Source organism: Trachymyrmex cornetzi, unplaced genomic scaffold (genome assembly GCF_001594075.2).
Source record: "Trachymyrmex cornetzi isolate Tcor2-1 unplaced genomic scaffold, Tcor1.1 scaffold123, whole genome shotgun sequence".
In the NCBI taxonomy this organism is placed as follows: domain Eukaryota; kingdom Metazoa; phylum Arthropoda; class Insecta; order Hymenoptera; family Formicidae; genus Trachymyrmex; species Trachymyrmex cornetzi.
Genome location: NW_017295795.1, coordinates 548081 through 564714, shown reverse-complemented (window position 1 = coordinate 564714; position 16634 = coordinate 548081).

The window sequence follows — 16634 nt, the reverse complement described above, 5'->3', positions numbered from 1 at the left end:
ATAGAATCTAACCTATCTTTTGGATAGACTTTAGCTCGTTTACATAGAATTCGTAGATGATCGTGGAGTCTTAAGTTGTAGGAAACCGACCAAGCACAGTCAAATATAGGGAGAATACTTGACTAGAATTAATCAATTTCTTATGATTTGAGACCCTGCAACCGTCTACGACTTTTATATATATATGAGCCTCTTATTTGCTAGCGATACTATTGATTATTTGTTACATTGACGAATTAATTTGCAATCGTAACTTATCGATTGTTTTTTTAAACAAATATCACATTTGCTTTCCCTTGATTTGTTCCTATAACAAAATCTTTTCTCTCAGTGGCAGTATCCTTTTTAAATTCATCCATCTTGAAATAATGGACCTAATTTAAAAGATGCTATATTTTTATGTTATTGTTAACTTGATAAATATATAAATCTATATATTTTCTTTCGTCACATTTTTATAGATCCATTATCTTAATTTCAAATAAAAAATAATTACTCACAGTGACAGTGCGCAACAGCGGAGTTGTAACTGCATTGTAGCTATGTTGACCTGCAAATCCAAATATTCCCAAGTTATCAAGCAAGTGTTTTAAGTAATTAAAATTACAACGAAAAAGTTACTGTGGATACCAAATTTTTTAATTCACTTTTGAATAGAAACGTTTATTAAAGTAATTTATATCTTTTGAGAAAAAGTTATTTTTAATCATCGAATTGATGGACATTTCGTAAATAAAAGATTCAAATATCTAAATATTATACGAGAATAAAAGTCAGATTAAGCAATTTAACTATTTAAAATTCTCTATAAAGAATAAAATATTAAAAATATTTTCTAAATATTACATCGCATAATAATACGACGTATTATATATACGTATGGCTGTGTCACGGGTGTAAATGATTAATTTCACGCAAGAGAATAAAAAATGATAAATAAAATAAAATATTAATCACCTCAGGGTTGCTTCGCCGTCGCCTGATGCCTCCCCGGGCTTCCTCCTCCTCCTCTCAAATTCCCTCGCACTGATTGAACACTCACTCCCGAAAACACGAACTAGTTATTAAAGTGTGATAATCGCGCGACACTATACGACAGTATTAACAAAGATATTACTCGAAATTAAGTGCGATGAATTGACCGCGATTCATGTATATACTTTTCAATATCGTTGAAAATAGATGCAGTGCTCAAATTTTGTCCAAATCTTCCGCTAAAGTTATAAAAACTATAACGGACAAAATCTGTAACATATAAATACAATATTCAAATTATGCAATGTTCAAAATAGTTAATATTTCGTGAAATATTATTTATTGCGCACACATTACATTTTTTATTTGTCCATTAAAAAAATATTTAGTAAAAGATTAAAGATTTAATAAAAGATCAAATAATTTTAATAAATAAAATAGAAAAAAATTTAATTTAAAATTAAAATCTTATTCTCATTTAAATTAATATAATTAAATATATATAATCCTGAAATATATTTAATTTTATCTATTTTATTAGACTGTATATATTATAAATATTTTATTGAATTCTTTAAAAGAGTGTTTAACAAAATAAAATATCTGAAATATTTTACTTAGGTTTATATTGCACAATAACATTTCGTAAATACAAATTTACTTTTGTACATAACAATCTAAATAATTATAAAAATGTTAAATGTTAAAATATTTTGTATGTACGTATGCGTGCGTGCGTGCGTGCGTGCGTGTGTGCGTGCGCGCGTGTGTTTTAGATTTTATATATATATATTTTTTATTTTTGAAATATTTTTGATTATTTTTCAAAATATTTAATATGTTAAATAAAACAGTAATAATATTAAATATTATAATGCAAAAAATCCTGTATCAATGACAAGACAAATTTTTCATTAAGCATAATAAGGTTCATTTGGCATAACAGTATTCCTAAAGCTTCGTTAAATTTGTAGGAGACAAATCAGATTACTTCAGAGCTTCAAAATAATCAAAATTTTCCAATGCCGTTATCTATCGTTTGATCAAATTTATTACTTTGAAGTTAAGTTTAATGAACTCAGTCTAGTATATATTAGTCACAGTTCCAAATAACAGAATAAAATTCATTTCTATTTGTTACTAAATATATAAGATATTTAGAAAAATCATTTGTATTAGGTGTTAAACTTAATTCCTGCCGTTTTTCGTCTCGAAAATTGATTTGTTTCGAAGGGAAATGCCTTAATCAAAGTATTATTAATAAAGTATTATTAATTAGTAATAAAGTAGAAAATGGAGGAAATTACTTTGATTAAGGTTTTCATTCATCTTCCCTTTGAAACAAATCAATTTTGAAGACGAAAAACGGCAGGAATTAAGTTTAACACCTAATATATTTAACTTTATGATAAATGTAACGCGCAAATATTTCCTGAAGAGAAAAGGTTTTTCTTTTGGTAGAAAAGATTGGTTTTTTAGTGTTTAATGAAAATGTAATAAATGCAACTCTCCTTTCTAATTAAAGACAAAGCTTAGGATACGTGAACTATATATATTGCAAAAAATACAAGTAGAGTAAACTCGGGTATGACGGCCATAGTTTTTTAAAATGCAGGAAACATACATTTATTCTTGTTACTTTTTAACAATATTTGGGATATTACTTTCACTGAAGCTTAAAGTAACAAATACTATCGAAATTAAAGAGAAAATACTTAACAGAACTTTAATTTTATCAAAATATTACAAAGTATGCATTGGCCATCTTATCTGATTTTTAGGGAAAAGATGGCCATGATATTAAGAAAGATAGCCATAGTATTTATAAATAAATAGTGAAAATAAAAGTATTAATTATAAGTCACATTGCAATTTACGTATCTTTATTGTGTATGTAATGTTGATTATGGCAGCTTATCTGTAATTTATTAGACATTATAACAGTTTTTAGCAGACACGTAGAAAACTTTGCAGGTAGTCGAAAGAAAAAATATTAGATAATATTTATAATATTGTTATTTTAAACAGTGTACCCATATGAACTACTGTAAATATTGATTATCTTTAAGAATGACTATAAAAATGCACTATTTATCAATTATTGGAAAAATTATGGCCTATGACCATCTTTTCCGTATGACCATAACATCCTAGTTTATCCTAGTTTATCCTATATAGAAAGTAAAATCCAAAATTTGTGCAAAGTGTGTAAAATATATCAAGAGAATTTGGCTGTGTAAAGAAATATAAAGAATACGTAAAAAAATGTTAATATAATGTCTTATGTTGCAATTATAATGCTATTAATATGTGTAATTTTTTCGATATAGTCTGCTGTTATACTTCACAATACTGTCAGTCTCTCACATTCTAAATTATGTAATTAAAAGAATATGTTCCTGGTTACAGATTAATTAATTATTAATTTGTATTAAATTTATAGTTTCTCAAAATCACTTGTCTGTATATATTCAAATTTTTGAGGAAAAGTATCAAATAACTAATCATTATTATATGTATTCATAGTAGATAAATTTACTCGTAAGTTGAAATATATAGAGTAGTATTTATTACGTGATATTTTATTTACTAAATGGGTACTGTACCATGTACTGCATACAAAACAATCTTTGTGCAAAACACTTATTGATTGCAATTTAATGAATGTGCAATATTCTACATGATACTAGAATACAATTTTATTTTCAAAAATTTAATTAAACTTATTATTACGCTTGAATATAAAAATCGTGAATTATTTTCAAGTAATTTTCCTAAATAATTTATTTAATTTCAAAATAATTATGACTAATAAGAAACTAATTAAAATGGAGTTATTTATATCACGTGCCAATTACAGTATACAATATCAATAACAAATAACGCCAATAAATAATTATTCAAAGAACGGAATTCAGTATTGATGAATGTACTCACTAGACGTATTCGCTGTCCAATCTCGCCAACACTGCATCCAAGTTGAAATCTGGTAGAGGACTGCTTCGAAGACCCACGTCAATCAGGGAAACGCGATTAATTACGAGCACGCGCGAAATTATTAATAACGAACGTTCAACATTCCTGACTTTCGACAACTCCCGACATTCGCTTGCGATTCATACTTCGGCACTTCCGATTCTCAACATTCTCGATTTTCGACACTCCTGTTTTGCGTTACTGGATATTCATTCCCACGGTTCACACTTCAACAGCCTCGATCGTCACCGACTCGATGTATTTTCGTCGACTGCGCAGGACTCTAATTAACACATGATGATAACCAATCGTATGATTTCATTACACATGTAGATCGAATAACGTGAAATGGAGGAAAGGAAATTCCGATGTTGGGAACGGCAATAGCGACGGGGTTATGAATATCGGGAGAGAGATACGCTTAATTACAATTGCACATACCAATCGATATTGCGATCATTGTGCACAATATCCACTACCGTTCGGTGTGAGGGAATACACGAGACTGACACCGCGCTCGACCGTTTATTGTGTTGGTTACGACGCGGTGTGAATATGCGAGTATACGCCGGTGACTTTTGACCGAGATCATGCCGATCGGCCGACCAGCCGGCGAATTGCAACATTTAAAACACGCATTTCGTTAAAAAAACACTGCAAAACACGGCGCGCAGTATTATACATATATCGCGTTTATTTCAAAATCAAGTTCCTTAATTCTTTTCTTTAATATCTCTATTCATTTAAAGATTACGAAGTTACAAGAAGTAGTTTATCAAGAAATACGTAATTAGTTACAAAGCATTGCATGTAATGATAATGTCGATATGCTTCATTTTTTTAAATATTTTTTCACTCGTACACAGTTATACATGATAAACAATTTTCCGTGTCCCGAGTTAATTTTCATTATCTTTATAAATGTACAAAAACGAACTCTTAATACACACCTTTGGGTCATTCGTGTCCTGGGCATTTCTTTTCTTTGAAATACTAAGAGCACCTGATCAAATACCGGCCTCTCTTCTATTCCTAAGAAAAGTTCAGCATTTAGAGAACAAGTTTTATACGTTACCGGCTTCAATTCGTGCATTATCTTTTAACTATAATAACTCCGAAATTCACCTCTGGGTCACAAATAACCCATCATGTGTACAGAGTGTACATTTACGAGGGTTGTTTGAAAAGTTTTGAGCCTCAACATAAAGATGGCATTACTCATCAAAATCATTCTGATACTACAATCGTATATACATGTTTTGCAAGATATCCGTGAAAATTATAGCCTAAAAGTAAGGTAAAGACATAAAATATAATTTCTCGATATCAATTCTTACAATATCTTGGTGGTATAACGTCTCGATTGTCTAACATTATACCACCAAGATATTGTAAGAATTGATATCGAGAAATTATATTATAAGTCTTTATTTTACTTTTAAGTTCTAGTGATTATTGACTCTTATATACTTTTTACTTAATTTTTATTTTTATTTGGTAACAAGAGTCTTTATACATATTTATTATTTTTGGAAAATTATAGCCATTTTGGATCCTCAGTTGTTGTCTGAAAGTCATTTGTGCCAGTCGATATCAGTGTTTTTGTAAAAATGGAAAAAATCGGATAAATTGGAATATCGACGATCGCCATAACAAAAATTTACGAATTGCGGTCCGAATTAATTAACTACCCACCGTATTCACCAGATCTGATCCCTAATAACTTTTTCCTGTTTCTTAGGCTCAAAGTTAGGTTCGGAGAACACAGAGTTTCATCAAACGAAAATACAGTTATCGGCTGGCACAAATGACTATCAAACAATAACTGAGCGTCCAAAATGGTTACAATTTTCACAGGTATCTTGCAAAACATGTACAATTGTAGTACCAAAATAGTTTTGACGAGTAATGCAATCTTCATATTGAGGCTTAAAACTTTTCAAATGACCCTCGTATTGTAACTAAAAAAATGTTTATTTTTTTCTTTATTTTCAACAGAATTTAACCCTAGAACAAAATATTAATCCTTAAGGGCTCACATATGTTTCTCAGCTCCAAAAAATCGATTTTTTTTTGCTTATTTTAAAAGGTACATATCTTAGAAACATTTTAACACCAGAATGAGTTCGATATTCGAATTATTGACGAAGTTACAGCTGCTTTAACGAAACTAATCAGGTCGCTCCGCAGGTCAGAATTCTAACCGGTAGGGTGTATTGTCGTCGAAATATAGAGCAGATTGCAATCAGAAGAGGGTCATATTGCAGAGGAGGGCCAACTTTATGGTGCAGGCATCGCTGATTAAGCGTAAGTAAAAATTTCTTATTTTATCCTTGCAAAACTTTAAACGCGTTTTTCTCGAAATAGCATTTTTCAGAACGGTGGGCATGATAACTGCCTCACCGTTCGTCCGATTAACTTCATTTTTGGCATACGTATTCTAAATTAGATTCACTATCGTGTCACGAGAGATTTTTTGATTAAATTTAACCATTTTTGAATAGCAATAAAAAATAGACAATTTTTTTGTGTGAAAATTACGACTTTTCTTTCAAATTATGACCATTTCCGTAATGTTTTTTTTTTCTTCCTCTCGTCACACGAGAACTATGATTCCAAAAATGATACAAAATTTTAAATCTTTATTTCAGATAAGAATTACGAGCTGAATCATGCCCACCGTTTGACCTGATAAAAAAAACACGTTCTACGCCACTGGACGCAGCCGCCATGTTTTTAATTATTTTTTAAATTTATTTATACGTTTTATGCTCCTAAGAGTCCACCTTTAAAATTAAAAAAAAAATGAAATCGATTAGCCCAATCGTTTTCTTAGAATTTCTCATCACATTTTGACTACTTTTCAAGTTCGAGAAACATATGTGCTCTTAATAAATACGATGATTTTTAGCACCTTTGTGTTAAATGTTGTCCGTAATATTATATATTATGTTGTCTATAATGTTATAAAGATCATTTTCCTAATAAATTATAAGTTTTTTGGCATAATAGCAATAATAAAATGCATTATTTTTAAAATGTAAATGCAATATATTTTCAATTTATAGTCATTCATGCATATTAAAAAAACATCATTTTTAAATTACTAAATATCTAAATTTTTTAGACAGCCGACACTTGAATTATATAGTTTTTCTTTTGTAGTTTGGAATGTCGAATTTAAAATATTGAAACATATTTTTCCTTTACAAACATTTTTGTTTCAGAATTTTACATTTTTTTGTATGTAATGTACAACTTTACAAATACTTTTTAAAGATGTTAAAATATACGTAAAAATTATTTTAATTTTTATATACTTGTAAAAGTGATGAAAATTAATCCAGAACACGAAAGATCCATATCGTGTGTAATAAGGCCAAAAACGAAGATGTGTAAGGGTCTAAGGGTTAATACCTTTAGAAAGTTTTTTTATTGAGTTACGTATTTAAAAAAAAAAGGGAAGAATAGAGATCATTATTTAGTCAAATGTAAGTATTTCAAATAAAAGAATGAGCAGAACACGAAATAACTCAATTATGTGTATTTCGAATCTGCGATCTTTTTAATAAATAGCTACGATATAGACTATAGAAAAAAATATATAAAGAATTACGAAACACGATGGTATGATTATATAGGATAATCCAGACCAGCCGGCATGTACGCACTGTTTATAAAAAACTGAATCGAAAAGTTGTCTACTATTTTGCAATGGTCGCAACAGTTACCGAGATATTAATTTCTAAAAATTACCGATAGCGGATAAAATCGATGTATAAAACAACATTAAGATATCTTCCAAAGTACTTTATGAAATATCTCAAAGACATTTCTTAAAGAGCACTTAAAGATATATTTTAAAGTTATTTTATGCGTCGATTTTAGACATTTTGCTTATTGGATAACTAAAAAATATGCGAAAATTGCAAAATGGTAGAGGACTTTTCAATTCAATTTTTTATAAACAGCACGTACAGGCCGACTCCTCTGGCTGGTCTGGATCTGTATATCCTTGTATATGCAGTTCACAAAATATTTTATGTTTCAAGACTTCTAGTTTCAGTTTTCAATATTTCCAAATTTTAATTTGAATACTTTTAAACTTAAAAAACAATAGAAAGAAAGGCTACAAATTATGTGTGTGTGTGTAACTTTAATTGATCATTAATTGATTTATTTCACGCACCGTCATATCCGCATCTAATTCTCATTAGCCCTTTTTTCTAATTATTTCTAAACTTCTTTAAAAATGTACGTAATTGCCGAAAATTGATTTTCAATAATTTTTTTACTCAAAATCTATTCAACTTTACAGAAAAACGGTAAGAGACAAAAATTGTTTATTTTCTTCTCATAAAGTTTTGAGAATTTTTTTAGAATTTTTTAAGACCGTATTTTCTCATGTTGGTAAAAATAAGAAAATGCAATACTAAAAAGTTGATAAAAATTTCTGAAAAAATTCTTAGAGCTCTATGAGAATATAGTAAACAATTTTTGTCTCTTGCATGTTTTCTGTAAAACTGGTAGTATTTGAGTAAAAAATTATTGAAGACTAATTTTCGACAATTTTTAGTAATTAATATCTTGTTAACTATTACGAAAATTGTAAAATGGCAAAGAACTTTTCTTTTCAGTTTAATCCATTTTGCCCCTATGCAAAAGATTTTTCATTAATTATCAAACACCCTGTATATATACACATATAGTATATTCCGATTTACGACTTATCGAAATTTCTTTCGTTCATTCCACACGATACTTTATACGACGACATGTGTCATCGAGCAGTTATATCTCAAGAAGATAGTTGGAGAGAGACAGTTTTGACAATGTAGGTATATCACGTAGCTTTCTATCTATTATTTGAATGAGTATTTTCGGGTTATCCGTTGATCATTTCACGTTCGCTGTTACACGATTCCGAAGGTCGGCAGCGTAAACATGGCCTCGACACAGTGGTCATACGCGAACGAAATACATCAGTCTCGTTTTGTCTCTCGTATTGAATGTCGTGATGATCGCGAAAATACATCGCTTAGCGCGAGTGACTGTGTGCCTATGTAAAAGTGATGATTCCACATTATTATTTTACGAGGAGAGAGCATAGACAGCTACAGCTTAACCAAGTTACTAATTGAGTAGATAACTGATTAATCCGGTGACAGATACATAATATTATCCTATATTTTTTATTAAACTTTTAGCTGTCATTTATATGCAGAGATTTAAAAATTAAGACAGCTGCTGCAAAAACAACTACAATTTTAATATTTTATTAAAATTGCAGTCGCTTTTGAAGCAACTGAATTAAAAATAAATTAAATCGATTAAAAACGCTTCTCACTAATCCTTTATATCATTACGTTAATTAGTGAATTATTTTACTTTAATTAGTATAAATAAGGAAGAAGGCAGCACATTTGACTACGAATTATTTAAATAAGACATTTAAATGTGAAATAACATTGGATATTACATTTACAGTGCATTTTTATTTTATTTCTTGATAATTCCATAAAAATTTTTCTATATACCATAGCTAAAAGGTTAACAAAATAGCAGGCAATGGAAGTAACTCGTTACTTGTAACGAAGTTACAATTACAAATTACTTTTTTGGTAACTTTACTAGTAACTGCGTTACTTTTTTTCTTTGGTAATTGTAACGGTAACGAAGTTACATTTTTTTGGTAAAGGTAACGAATTTTACAGTTACTTTTATCGTTACTTTGCACATGATTGGATACGATACGACACAAGCCACTTACATTGTAAAAAAATTTCATAAAGTTACACATATAATAGATGTAAAATAGATTACATGATTAGTTCTGTAAATATAAAAAAATCATGCAATTTTACGGAAATTATGTAATTCCACAAAAATTATGTAAATTTGTTTTTATTGTGTAAATATATCTTATTTTATATTGAAAATTATGTAAATAGCAGGATATTTTGAATATTTTCTGTAATTATCCAAATTTTAGTAATATTACGTAATATAACAGAAATTTTTCGCGTATTGTTGTTAAATGTATAATAATATATAGTGCGAAATGTATTGTTATATTATCGTTTCTGTAGCTACACATACACATTGTAATTATACTTCTACAATCTGCTTAGTTACAAACCAAAAAATTATTTTTATTTGCATATTGCAAATTTACAAACGTGTGGACGTTTACAACTATTAACAACAATAATAAATATCACCATATATAACGGGCGATTGAGAGCTGAAGAAAGACGCAGTTATTGAGTGCGTGTAAAAAATATATTTAAAAACTCTTACATCAACTTCGCAAGAGATTTAGTAAATTTCAAAATCATACGTTTCGGCTTCACTCAAGCCATCATCAGCGATGTTAGACAATAAGTGATCATTACACTCGCATCTTAGACGATCCAAAAGAGCAGCCGGAAGAGTCCCTTCAATTCTAAATTTTGAGATGCTGCACATTAAATCTCAAACTAATAGTTTGAATTTCAAATCAGACACTGAGTTTTTACACCATGCCTATGTCAACATCATTGAAAAAATTATAACTTAATTCTACATTTAATTTGTTTGATTTAATTTGATTATATTTAGCATTGTATTTGACTATCTATACATAGAAATTTTAATGTATGACATTCAGCGACGCTGCGAATTGCATTGTATATTTTCTGACACATCTCTCATCTGTAATGTTTGGAATCATTTCAATTTTATACTCGTCACAGGTTCTCTCGATATATTTTTCCTCCTTTGCGTTATGTTGATCAAAGTTTGCAGCTGGTGAGTTTCTTCAGTTAATCGTAATGAAGTATATTACTTAGTTCGTAACATTCCTCCATAAGTTACATTTGTTATTACTAGTTCTCACTTAACTAATCAGTCAATGGACAAGGATGCTTCTCAACATTTGGAATTGAAGGGGCTCTTCTGGCTGCTCTCTTGGATCGTCTAAGATGCGAGTAATGATCACTTTTATTGTCCAACATCGCTGATGATGGCTTGAATGAAGTCAAAACGTACGATTTTGAAATTTATATACTAAATCTCTTGCGAAGAATTGATGTAAGAGTATTTAAATATATTTTTTACACGCACTTAATAACTGCGTCTTTCTTCAGCTTTCAATCGCCCGTTATATATGATGATATTCATTATTGTTGTTAATATCTCGAGAGCTCAATCTGTATTTAACTTATTATTTACAACTGTCATAGTGGATCTCAAAATTATCCAGTATAATAGTTATAATTTTACACAATTTTTTACAGTGCATAGCGTTTGAGACTAGAGAAGTCCCTAGGCCCGTCCGCAGTAATTGGCGGTCGTCAATTAAAAAAAAAGTAATGGAAAAGTAATGAAAAGTTACTTTCTCAAGTAACAGTAACTGTAATGAATTATTTTTAAAAATCGATAACTAGTAACGGTAACTTGTTTCTTTTCCTACTCGATAACGAGTAACTGTAACTTGTTACTTTTAAAAAGTAACTTTCCATTCCCTGCAAAATAGTAAATTTATGACATTATACTGAATATAAATGTTTTGTGAGACTTGTTATAAGAATTATTATACCACAAGATATTAATAAACGTGTGAATAAATTTATAATGATGCTGCTAGATTCATTTGCAATTCGCGTTCTACGAGTGAAAGCTGCGAATTGTTGATAGAGATTCAAATGTTATTGAATATTAAATGCGATGAATATTAAATGCTATTAATATTGCAAGTGATATTAAGTATGCGTGATGTTACAGTTTCGATATTCTCAAAATATATCTTTCTCCGCGCTTCACTTTTTTTTGCAAAATTGAGGAAAATTGCGTAAATCATAATAATATTAGTAAATGATAATTCTTGCAATTAATCTCAATTTTCACTAAAGAGTGAAAATTGAGCTATAATAGTTTTAAAAAAAAGTGGCTCAATTTTCAATCTTTAAGAGTGATATTTTATTCAGAGTGAGATTTTCACTCTAAAAGTTTTAGAGAGAATACATAAATTATAAAATAAAATAATAAAATAAGAATAATAAAATAAGAATAATAAAATTAACGTTGCTAATTATTTCCATCTAAAAAGCAAAAGATATATAATAAAGACTTCTGAAATTTTATATCAAGATAAAATTGGATAATTTTATCTTGATAAAAGGAGAGAAATTTTTATTATGTATACTCAAATTCTTTGGAATGGAATCTTATTCTAAAGAGTGAGAAAACTGAGTCAGTCTTGAAAAAGAATAAGTAATTTAGTTTTCTATCTTCAAGACTGAGATTTTACTCTTCAGAGTGAGATTTACTAAAAATTTTAGAGAGTACACAAATTATAAAGTAAATATAATGAAATAAGATTATATATATAAAATAAAGATTTCCAAATCTTATCAAGATAAAATTGGCAATGCCAATTTCATCTTGGTAAGATGGGAAATCTTTGTTACACACTCTCTTAATTTTTGTCAAGTGGACTCTCACTCTAAAGATTGGAAATTGAGTCAGTCTTGAAAAAGAGTGAGTCAATTTTCAATCTTTAAGAGTGAGATTTCACTCTAAAAGTTTTGGAGAGTGCTTTGACAGATTCATGGAACAGGATACATACACACACACTATAACATAACTATACATTTATATTGTTATATTTAAATTGGTACATTGTCATTTCATATCAATGCAACGCGACGCAAAATAAATAACATCACTTAGATAACGCTTTATAAATCTCGCTTTCCCGGATATTCGGATATTGTTACTAATACTAAAAATATACAGCTTCTTACGACTATCCGGCGTTGCAATGGCAATTGGCATCGCCGACACTATCACTGTAAGTTTTCACTTTCAAATCACTTTTTACGGATAAAAAAATTACGAAAAACTTACAAAACGATTTCGCTACAGCTTTACGACAGAAATAAACTTCGCTTTTTAAACGCAAACAAAATTGAAAACAAGAGATATATATATATATTACCACTGTTACATTGTCATTTCATATCGATACAACGCGACGCAAGATAAATATATAACTAAGATTGCACGAATATTCGAATATTATTATATGATTACAAAAGATACGGCCACTTACAGAGTTATCTGGCATACCACGTTGCAATTGCAGTCGGCGTTTCCGATATTTCCGACGTCCGTTTTTGCCTGCAAGTTATTTTTTTACAGATAAAATCGTAAAAATCCGCGCGGAGCGATTTTGGTACAACTTTACACTAGAGATTACTGGCGTGAAATGGCGGCTGTTGCATGAAGCATCGCGTGCGATGCATCGTCAACTTCGTTTGGTACATCCGCGACCGCACTCGACTAACCTTTACGGTTTCAGAGCTCGCTGAAATAAGATATTTCTTATAACTTATTACGTTTAATATTGCGTTGCTTGATATTGATGCAATGTGGCGCAGAACATCGCGTTGCAGCTCAGATTGTATCATCATATTGCGCAGCTTGGACTGTATTACATTTGTTCGAAAATCGTTACAAACGCTAAAAAGGCGCGGCTATACTTACGATTATCACATTAGAGTTCAGCTAACCGGTGTCTCCGATTCGAGAGCCGGCATTCGTTTTTTTACTTGCGAGTTACTTTTTACGGATAAAAACATGAAAGACGCGCAATGCGATTTCGGTGCGACTTGACGCTGGAGATTCACGGCGCGTAATGACGGCTATCGCGCGAAGTAAGTTCGCGTGCGACGCGTCGCCAACTTCTCTCGGTATACGCGCGCCCACGTTCGAAAATTCGAGCGTTTAGGGCGCGTTTTTTAGACGCGCTCGAAGTGAGATATCGACTCGTACACAAAACACATTTTTAACGATAAATGCGCGCATTTATATAGCTTATATTACATATGTTGCTCTCTAAATTCTTTGAAGTGAAACCTCACTGTAAAGAATGAAATATCACGCTTCAAAATTGAAAATTCTGTCACTCTTTTTTAGGATGAAATTTCACTCTTAAAGATTGAAAATTCTGTCACTTTTTTTCAAAAATACTTTCTAAATTCTTTAGTCTAGTCTTGAAAAAAAGTGGCTCAATTTTCATTCTTTAAGAGTAAGATTTCATTCCTTAGAGTGATTAAAAATTTTAAAGAATATATTGAGAAAAAATTCTGATTGAAAATGAACGAATCAGAAGATTCTGACATATGAATCAGAATTATCTCAACTAAAATTGTAATAGATTTAACCAGAAAATTCTGATTGTCTATTTTCAACTAGAATTAATGCAACCAGACTCTCTTTCCAGTGTATAAAAGCTTAGAAATAAATGCTCGCATTTATCGATAAAAGCGCGTTCTAAATACGGGCTGTCCCACGTAGCACAGCAACGCCTGCAAAGCGCTCAGAAAGCGCTTATGCAAGTGACATAAGCGCTTTCTGAGCGCTTTGCAGACGCTGCTGTGCTACGTAGGATTTATTGTAACTCATTACATTTAATACCGCTATTGCCATTATTATGCTAATATTACCACTTAACTTGAACGCGCGCTGTGAAATCGGCATCGTATAGTTTAGGTCGTGCCATGTATCGCGCTGTTTGAAGAATCTTCGAATATCTTCAAGAACCATGAAAATACGCAGCTACTTACGTTAATCTCAGCGTACCGCGTTGCAATCTACACTTCTGATATTCGTTTTCATCCGCGATGCATTTTCTTATGAATAAAATTACGGAGCGACTTTCCTACGTTTTGGCGTCTAAAGACGCGCAGCGCGAAATGACGATTACCGCGTGAAGTATCGTACGCGTGCCTTGCAACGGGTTGCCAACTTTAATCCGTACGTCTGGGTCCGCGGTCCGCAGTCCGCGTTCCGAAAGCTTTGGGCCGCTATTAGATTTGTGCGTTTTTGTCATACGACAAATTTTTCAATCCTCTCGATTGGCTATAGAATAGAGAGATCCGAAGACCTCTCTGTCCTGCACACATTTGTCGTACGACAAAAACGCACAAATGAAATAGCATCCTTACCATTTAGAGCTCGCTTTCTAGACGCTCGAAATAAGATATTTATTGCAAAACTCTTTACATTTAATACTACTATTGTTATTATTGTACTAATATTGCCATTGTGGATATATCACAATGCGATGCGGCGAAATTGACATCATTTATTGCGCTCTTTAAAGATTGGAATATCTTTACCCTACAATCTGAATCTTTTTTATCCATCCCAAGTTCTTTTTACTGTTCTACATGGAAAGAATGATTTTGCTGAAGTACATAGATCTAAAAATAATTCTGTTTGACCATCAAAATAATTTTGCTTGACTGTCAAAATAGTTATGTAAGAAACTCAAATGTTATTATAAGCAATACTGCAAAAAGTTTGTACAGTCTAGCAATCAGTTTGTGCATCTTACAGAATTATTTTGATGGTCTTTCAAAATTATTTTCGGATCTGTACCTAACGAAATATTTAGATATTTGTGTAAAATCGTTCTTTCCGTATAGACTTTTAAAAGATGTGAAAAAATTCAGAGTTACTTTTCAACATCTCTGTTACCGAATAGTTTTTTTAACTGAAATGTTAAAACCTTTACTAACAGTTCTCTTTTATTTCGCAGAAATCTAAGAGTGAAATTTTACTTGTGCCAAGAAAGACTCGAATTGCAGACAGAGGATTAAGAATCTTGAAAATACGCAGCTACTTACGATAATCTTAACATATCGCATTGCGATCTACATTTCCGATATTGGCTTACACTCGCGATGCATTTTCTTATGGGTAAAAAATTACGGAGCAACTTGGCTACGATTTGGCGCTTAAAAACTCACGGCGCGAAATGGTGAAGTATCGTTTGCGCGCGTTTAATTTCCGAAACCCATCATATAAAATTCATAGGCTAGTATTCATAATCGATTCTTATATTTAAAACTGTCTTATAAATACCATCTTAAGACATCATAAGCCAATCAGAGATCGGTATTCACAGCCGATCCTTATATTTAAGATTGTCTTAAATACAGCCTTAAGATGTCATAAATAAGCTAAACACAGAACGGTATTCATAGTCCGTTCTTATTTTAAGAATGTGTTAAGTAATATCTTAAGATGCTGTTACAGCCCTCTGGTTGGCTTATAACATCTTAAGATTGTATTTAAAAACAGACTATAAATACCGGCCACAGAACCGTATTAGCGTCTTAAGACATTTAATGTCTCAAAATAATATGGACTATGAATACCGCCCAATATTTTTCAGACATGATGCAGTCCACTTGGCGCTTCGAATACTTCGGAGCATTTGATTGACCAATCACAGAAGAAAGAATTTCACAAATCAAAAATGCTTCGAAATATTTGTTATCAAGTGAAGCCTGAAACAGAGTATTTATAACTTATCACATAGATTATTATATGTATTATTAATTATCTGACATCAATATGACGCGAAATGGACGTTCACAGCTTAGATCACATCACCGGTGAGACATTATTAATAACCTGTGCATACATTTTCTTAATTAATTACAAATTAATTAATACGACGCCGGGAGCCTGAATGTACTAGATTACAGACATTGCATACCATTTAAAACATCTGACATAAATATCTGAATAATTAACCTATAATGCAGTATTAATGATCACGCAGTAATCATAATGATTTATGATTATCCGGATGTTTCACAGATAAGCGCAAAAATATTACATGTATC